Genomic DNA, 7606 nt, shown 5'->3' with positions numbered 1-7606 from the left:
AAGTCAAAGAAAAAAAATTTTTTGACTTTAAACTTCAAGGTTCGCAAGTAACTGAACCAAACTTCATATGACTTATAATTGCCCAACAGAGATGACAAATTTTAAGGCATAACTCAGTTACAAATTACCCAATAGATCTAGAAAACACACCATCTAAGTAGGAAGGTAAACTACCAGCATTTTGTTTTAATAACCTATATTTTATATTCTCATCTTAGTCCCTCAATAACTTCTCAAAGAATGGAGGAGGGAAAACAGGGAACAAGTCTAGAGAACTTGAGAAAAGCACACAGGAAAGACAGACTTCTTTCCTAAAGGTATTCACCAAATTCTTAAATGGCTTCAGTTTCTCCCATTAACTCATTTCTTGCTGAAGTCAAGGAATGAGGGGAGAAAAGAAAAAAAAAAAAAAGCCATCTTCTAAAGAATTTAATTTGCCTTGACCTGAAATTTTATTCCCCAGCCATCATTCCAAAGGTCTTTCTTGAAGCTGCAACCTCACCAGGGTTGGAGCCCAGAAAAAAACCCTTTGTTGGCAGGGACATAGAATGCCAATCCAGAAAAGAATAGAACCGAGTGTGCTAAGAGTAAAAGGTCTTAGGACTAAAAATTAGGAACAAAAGAGTTCCCCACCTTTAGGGTTAGGTAGCAAAGTGAGTGAGAGAGACAGACCTAGCCTAGTTTACCTAGGTTATGTCTCCACAAGCAGCTAAGAAAAGATTTTAAGTAGTGCCTTGAGGCTAAGAAAAAAAAAAAAAACAAAAAACGAGAGCAGTATAAAATCCTGTCTTTGTAGACAGCCTTGTGAGCATGCAAAAGCGTAATTCTGAGGCTTCTACAGTTAATGCAGGATGATCAAATCAGGGAAACTGAGTCCCGTTTAAAATGTATGGGACGAGCACACTTCCTGAGGGCTGGAAGCTGCGGCTTTAAGAGCCAGGTAAAGGTCTGGAAGGGGCGCAGCTCACTTGTCCAAATTACTAGCAAAGTTCTGTTTTAAAAGTTGGTGACAACCTTTCCGGAGATTTGAGAAGATTAAGATTGAGTCCCCAATCTCCACACTGTACAGTAACCCCGAGAAGGGGGCAGGATAGGAGCATTTAAATGGCAGGTTACCAAGCCACATGGGAGAGGTCTGAAACAGGCCTCGAGTTCTACACTCCCCACTCCATGGAAGAAGGAAGAGGAAGGGCCAGAACGAGGGTGGGGGAGGAAGAGATGCCATCTTACCTGGCTCGGTGGGTCTTGAATGGAGAGGGCTCCTCTGGCGATTCCACACTGGAACTTGAAGGCGGGCAGCTCATCTAAGCCCCCAAATCTTGCTGGGAGAGCAAAACCTGAAGGGAAGACCGCTTACTCCTGTCCAGTTCTCTAGACTTGTTCCTTGTTTTCCCTCCTCCATTCTTTGAGAAGTTATTGAGGGACTAAGATGAGAATATAAAATATAGGTTATTAAAACAAAATGCTGGTAGTTTACCTTCCTACTTAGATGGTGTGTTTTCTAGATCTATTGGGTAATTTGTAACTGAGTTATGCCTTAAAATTTGTCATCTCTGTTGGGCAATTATAAGGGCCATGGGCAGAGACATTCTCTAAACTCAACCCCAATTCAGTGACTTTTCTCCTCGTGCCTACAGCCTGACCATTAGAAGCTCCATTGCATTTAATAGTGGTGTGGGAGAAGGGCTCAAACACAGCTCCTCTTAAGTTTCTCCAGTTTTCTCCCCAGAGCAGATCAAAGAGCGCTGGCCTGGGACCCCAAGAGGGAGGGGGTCCTCAGAACAGCTATGTGTCTCCTTGGTTTGGGGGGGGGTGTTAAAGAGACACTTCCTCTAGTGCCTGAAGAGTTCCTGTTGGAGCGCAGGGCTTTCTGGTGACAAAAAAAGATTAGAAATGCATTGAGATGCAAAGGAAGGGCCTTTATCTCTCCAAAGGATTTGGACAGAGGGAGTTTCCTCAAGCAAGGGAGTGTCTAGATTGTGGACAGGTAAAAACTTTTATATTTCCAAGTTCTTGCAGCCTCCTCGTATCTCTTAGAGACAGAGGGCCGACAAAAGAAGACCTTTTGTCAATCCGCAGCAATTCCTAAAGAATTGTGCCAGAGCTTAGAGCTCCCAACAACGACCCAAGCCCGACCCGAGGGCTTTGGGTGTCCACTGCAAGATAAGGACTGAGTAGACTGAATTCTACTCCTACTATCTGTAAGAAATAGAAGTCTTTTCACCTGAAATGCAAGTAGGGTGAGACAGAACGCAGATATTCTCCCCACTGTGTGGGTCAGAAACCATTAATAAAACAACTGGATAGATCTCTAGAAGCAAAGCAAAATTTATTTACATTCTCAAGAACGGGCGTCCCACCATCGAGCAGACAATCGAGGGGAGGAAGCACCGTAGGGGGCAGGCTCAACGCTCTTATCCCTAATGCAAATTTCCCCTCCCACCACTGACCCTCATCCTTATTGGCTGAGGATCTTACATTCTAAACGCGGGAACTATCCAAGAAATTGAACTTGACCAACAAGTACATAGTTACCCATATTTGGCTGAAATAGGGAGGATAGCAGGGAGGAGACTTTAAGTATGTCTTTAAGAAGATAGCAGGAAGGGGCTTTTGTCTTTAAGAAGATAGCAGGGAGGAGACACTAAGTATGCCCTTTTCTTAATGCTTAAAGTCCTTCAGGCCTACTCAAACTTTGAAATAGATGAAGCCTTACTCGATTTTCACAACTGTCTTAAAAGATCTCACTTTATCTCGTTCATCACTGACCAACACATTATCACTATTGTCTCAGGAGTTTAGTCTGTGGGACTAAACTGAGACCAGAAGCTCTCTGACTGTCAGCAAAGAATTGAGGGGTGTTCTATTCAGAATTAGATTGTTATTCTTAGGTTGGCTGTGGGAATTCCCTGAGGCAAACTCCAAAGCCAGAAGATTGGGAATCATTGATTTAAATAGAACAGAAGCTCCATAAGGTTATTGCTGTCTCCCCTAGAAGCTATAGTACATCTTCAAGAAGAGACAAAAGTTACAGAGAGAGGTGAAAAAAGGATTCATTCTAAAGCTTTGTGGAATACCTACAATTACCATGTATGTGTAATCAATGATTCAAAAATGGAAATTGAAGAGTGTTCAGATAGGTCAAGAACCAAGAAAGAGAAATGTTGTGAAAACTAGAAAGAAGGGTATCCAAAGTAAAAGAGTGATCAATAGTGTCAAGTATTGCAAAGTTCCAGAAGGAAGAGATTTGAGAAAAGACCATTATATTTAGCAATTGAAAAATCAGTTTCAATTGAATGATGAGGTTGGAAGCCAAAGTACAAAAGGCTAAGAAATGAATTTGATATAAACTGAGACCTTTTGGGGGGGGTGGGGACAGGTTGGAGAGGTCCTGGTGTGAACAGTGTCCCTTTTAATCCAAGGAGGAAAGATGATTGAGGTCTCAAACTCTCCTCTAAGAGAGACACAAAAATAAGTAATCTCTTTTCAAATGGAAATTTTGGCCTCGAACATTGTCAACATTGAGTGACTCAAACTCCCAGACTGGCTAATAAAAGACAACTCTGAGGCCTGAATCTTTGCAGAAGTCCTAATAGGATCTTGCCCACTGCTGAAGATATTTTCTTCTCCGTGTTATATTTCTAACAGGACCTTGCTCACTAAGAAGGCTGTCATCCTAGCAAGCTATTTTCTTAGTGTAAATAAATCCCATTCTTTGCCACAAATCTCATGCCTGTATTCATTGGGGTTTGCAATTTTTTTTTTGCAAAGCCTGCCACTGGCCAAGGGGACACATTGCTGTTAGGGGGATCTCTTATTTATTATTTATTATTTGCTAGACTAATTAATAAATTGATTATTAATTATTAAAAAGTCTGTCTCTTAGACTTTTGATTTATCTCAGTTGGGTCAAGTGAAAGTTTTTAAGGTTGAAGATAATTTGAAAGTGTAAGAAGGTTGATTATGGAACTGTTTGGGAGGAAGAGACCTATCCAAATAGACTACTCAGAGATCACTCATAAAAAGCCGAATTATTTATTAGAATCTCAAGAAGCAGACCCCATCCTGGTCTTAGAGTCAGATCTTGCAGCAGGAGAGAGCCACTCTCTTGACAATGCTCACAACTTTTATACATTTCAATTGACAAGGGGAGAAGTGGGAGCTTTTATGGGAAAGGACCCCACAAAGTGCGCTAAACTAATTATGTACATCAGTAAATTAATTGATGGGTATGGCTGTTATGCACCTTACCTATTCTCACATCATCCTTGGCTCTATTTACCCCACATATCTAATCTAATGTTAAGTCTTATTGTTTCTGTTTCTGCAGAAGTTCTCCTTTCCTAATCATCCTCCCATTTGAATTAGTAAAATAGCCTTCTGCTGGGTTTTCCTACTTCAACTCTCTCTGTAGTCTAATCCATACTCCACTCAGATATTAAATGATTTTCCCATGTCTGAATATGTAATTCTATTCTTCCTTCCTGCTCCTTCTGTGAGTGCTCCTTTACATAAGTAAAATTATGTAAAATCACAGAAACTATGTTGCCTTTGATCTATACCTCCAAATGGTCTCAGATCATGATAAGCTGTGCCATTCAAGAGCAGATCAAGCTCCTATTGATCTTGTCAGGGAGTCACAATCCCAGGCAAGATTTCATATTCAATTGAAAATTTATCAAAGTTCCCCTAGACTTACACATAAAATGGGTCTTCCAAAAATGATTATTTGCAGATCTATCTCCCCACTGAGAAAGATAAGCCTGCTAAGAGAATGTCTCTTTGCTGTTTTTTTTTGGTTTGTTTGTTTTTTGTTTTTTAATAAAGCTTCCTTTTGCTATAGCGTCTGGGAGTTAGCAAATTCTTTCTCTTTGGAACTGGTGAACTTGTGTCTCCAAGCAAAAGGTATCTCTCTCATTCATTCCCACCTCATCATCTGGTGGCCCATACAAAGATTCTCCAGCCGAGGTAAGCTCTTTTCCTCTAACCCTTTCTATAGTGAGAGCAGCTCACATTCCCCGGAAGCTGTGGGCTGTCTGGGGCCCCAGGCCCAAGCAGAGTCTTCTGTCCGAGGATGTTTAGTCAGAAAACTCCTGTGACATAACAAGAAGCTCCCTTACTGGGGAGAGCTTTTGTCATATCTTTTTCTGTAGGGATGCTATAGAGAATGACAGGCAATAGAATTGGGAAAGCTTGAGGCTTCTGGCAAATGGGACAGCTTCATTTCTCCATTCCTAAGGATTCTCCTCTTGTAATGCCAGAGAAACTGAGGCAGGAGAGAGATGAGAGAGTTTTTAATATTTTATTAATGGGAGAGTATAATTGACTGGACAGGACTCTTGTCTCAAATTATCCAGTCAGACAGAGATAAAGATATACTGGGACAAGGAATCCATGTAGGTCCCAGGGCTGGAGGAGACTGTCATCTCAAAGAATCCAGCGGACAGCATCCAGCAATGAATGAAGGAACCCCAGCTTCTTAAATACCTTTTCTCTAAACAAAGGAAGGGGTAAGAAGCATGGGAAAACTTCTGTCAGGATAGGGAAGGCCATAAATCCTAAAAACTCAGAGACAGGATGTCTGAATACACAGAAATAAAGATGTCAGTGAGGTATCTTGGAATATTTTAGAGGGATATTGTAAATTCTTGAGGACAGAAAAGAATCAAGAAGTCTACTCTCTTTTTTATCTTGCTAACAATTTATAACCTTAGAGCAAATGGTCCTTAGTCTTAATGGCCCAGAGGGGGAGTTACAACTTAGAGGATTGAGACAGAACAGTTAAGGAAACTGAGACAAGGGAAACTAGTACAGGGAAACTGAGTCAGGACAGTTAAAGAGAACTGTGGCATAACATTCTAAGCTGTCTCTTAAAATAGAGAGACAAATTCAGCTTCAAAGACCTAAAAACAAAAAAGCTCATTTATTTTTGCAACACTGTCTGACTTCAATATAAGTTAGAAACTGGGAGACTGAATCAATTTCAGTACCATCAAAGAGCTGGACTTATTTTTCAGGAGACAAAGTAGATGGACTGAAGTTCCCTATATTCAGGCTTTCATGGGTCTGTCTCTGGACCCTAAATTAAGATTAAATTGCAGAATGTTGCTTGTTATGCAGGGGAACTGGAGACAGAAACCTACTCTTTAAACAATCCTCTCTTTTCCACTCCTTTCACTGTATACAATGCCAATGCCTCAGACACTGCTCCCACTCCCCAGAGGAGATAAAAGCTGGGATTTGGGGAAAATGTTCTGTGGTACTTAAAGAAAGGCACTGAAATGCTAATTCCCTGAGTTGGATACTTAGAGAATGAAAGCTTTCTCTCCAACCTCACAGCCACAATCAACTAGCTCACCAATGAAACAGCACATTCTCTCAGGGAGATCCAAGAGTCCCTGGACTCTTTTGCTAACAGTCTTAGATAACTGAATGACTTTAGATTATCCCCTTGCCTCTAGTGGTCTGGTCAACACCTCTTGCTGCATATACATTAACAATTCAAAGAAGGTGGAGCTGCACACTGAGAGAATCTGAGGTAAGGCTGGCTGGATGAAAGACATCCATGAGCAATTTCTCACACCTCCTCAGTCTTCCTCTGGGTGGAATTCCTGGATATGGTTCCTATATATGACCCTATATTAACAGCAAATTTTCACTTTTCCTACAACCTGGGGATCATGGGACAACAATGAGGTCAGCAATGATGCGGGTGTGGTCTCTTTAACATTCCTTTCTTTCTGATTCCCAACCCCTCCCAGTTGATGCATTATCAATCCAGGACCTTTTGATTCACAAATTCTGGTCCCTTTGAATTCCAAAAGAAGATCCGGTCCTGTCCCAGCACCACCCGGATCTGAGCCAACTTGGGACTCCACTTAAAGGCCCCTGTAGCTAAATCTCTCATTATAAAAGAGCCAAGCTGGGATTCTCTCTTTGCAGAGGTTCCAAACATGCCAGCCTTATGCCTGGCATGCCAGGGATCTCTGCCCACTGGAATCCTGTTTCTGGTGCCCTCTTATCTCTACCTTCACCTATTTCCTTATACTTTAACCTTACTTCCAAACCCTATAATAAACCTCTTTTATCAATCTACCTTTTCGGGCCTATAAATTTTTTTACAGGGAACTCTTGCACCGCTTCTAGACCTCATTTAACTCCGTATCCTTGCACTGAACCAAAGGGGTTGGAGGGGTGCTCTATTTAACTCCTTGTACCCCAAACCTGCCACTTAGACCTCAATTAAACCCTAATTTCATTTAGGTACCCCAAATCTATACCCCATCAAGCACAATGGCTCTTTCAGTTCAGTAGTTAAGCTAATACCTGTCCTCTCCGACACTTTCTTTCAAAGTCTCCCAAACACTGAGCTAACTTTGGCAATGTATGCATCAACCTCATCATCTAGGTGAATATCCCTGGAAAGCACACTACCAAGCTAAGTGAACTTATCCTTGGTATTCAAAAGGTCTTCATTTGCTGTAACTGATGGTTCCACATATGGCTGGTGGAGAGGCTGGGTTTTCACAATGCAGAGATTTAATCCATACTTTGCTGCATTGAGTGCACAATAACCTATACACAAAAAATTAGGCACCAACACTTT

This window comes from Antechinus flavipes, chromosome 6 (assembly GCF_016432865.1).
Source record: "Antechinus flavipes isolate AdamAnt ecotype Samford, QLD, Australia chromosome 6, AdamAnt_v2, whole genome shotgun sequence".
NCBI lineage: Eukaryota > Metazoa > Chordata > Mammalia > Dasyuromorphia > Dasyuridae > Antechinus > Antechinus flavipes.
The sequence above is the reverse complement of the archived record's forward strand: the minus strand, read 5'-3'. Positions refer to the sequence as shown.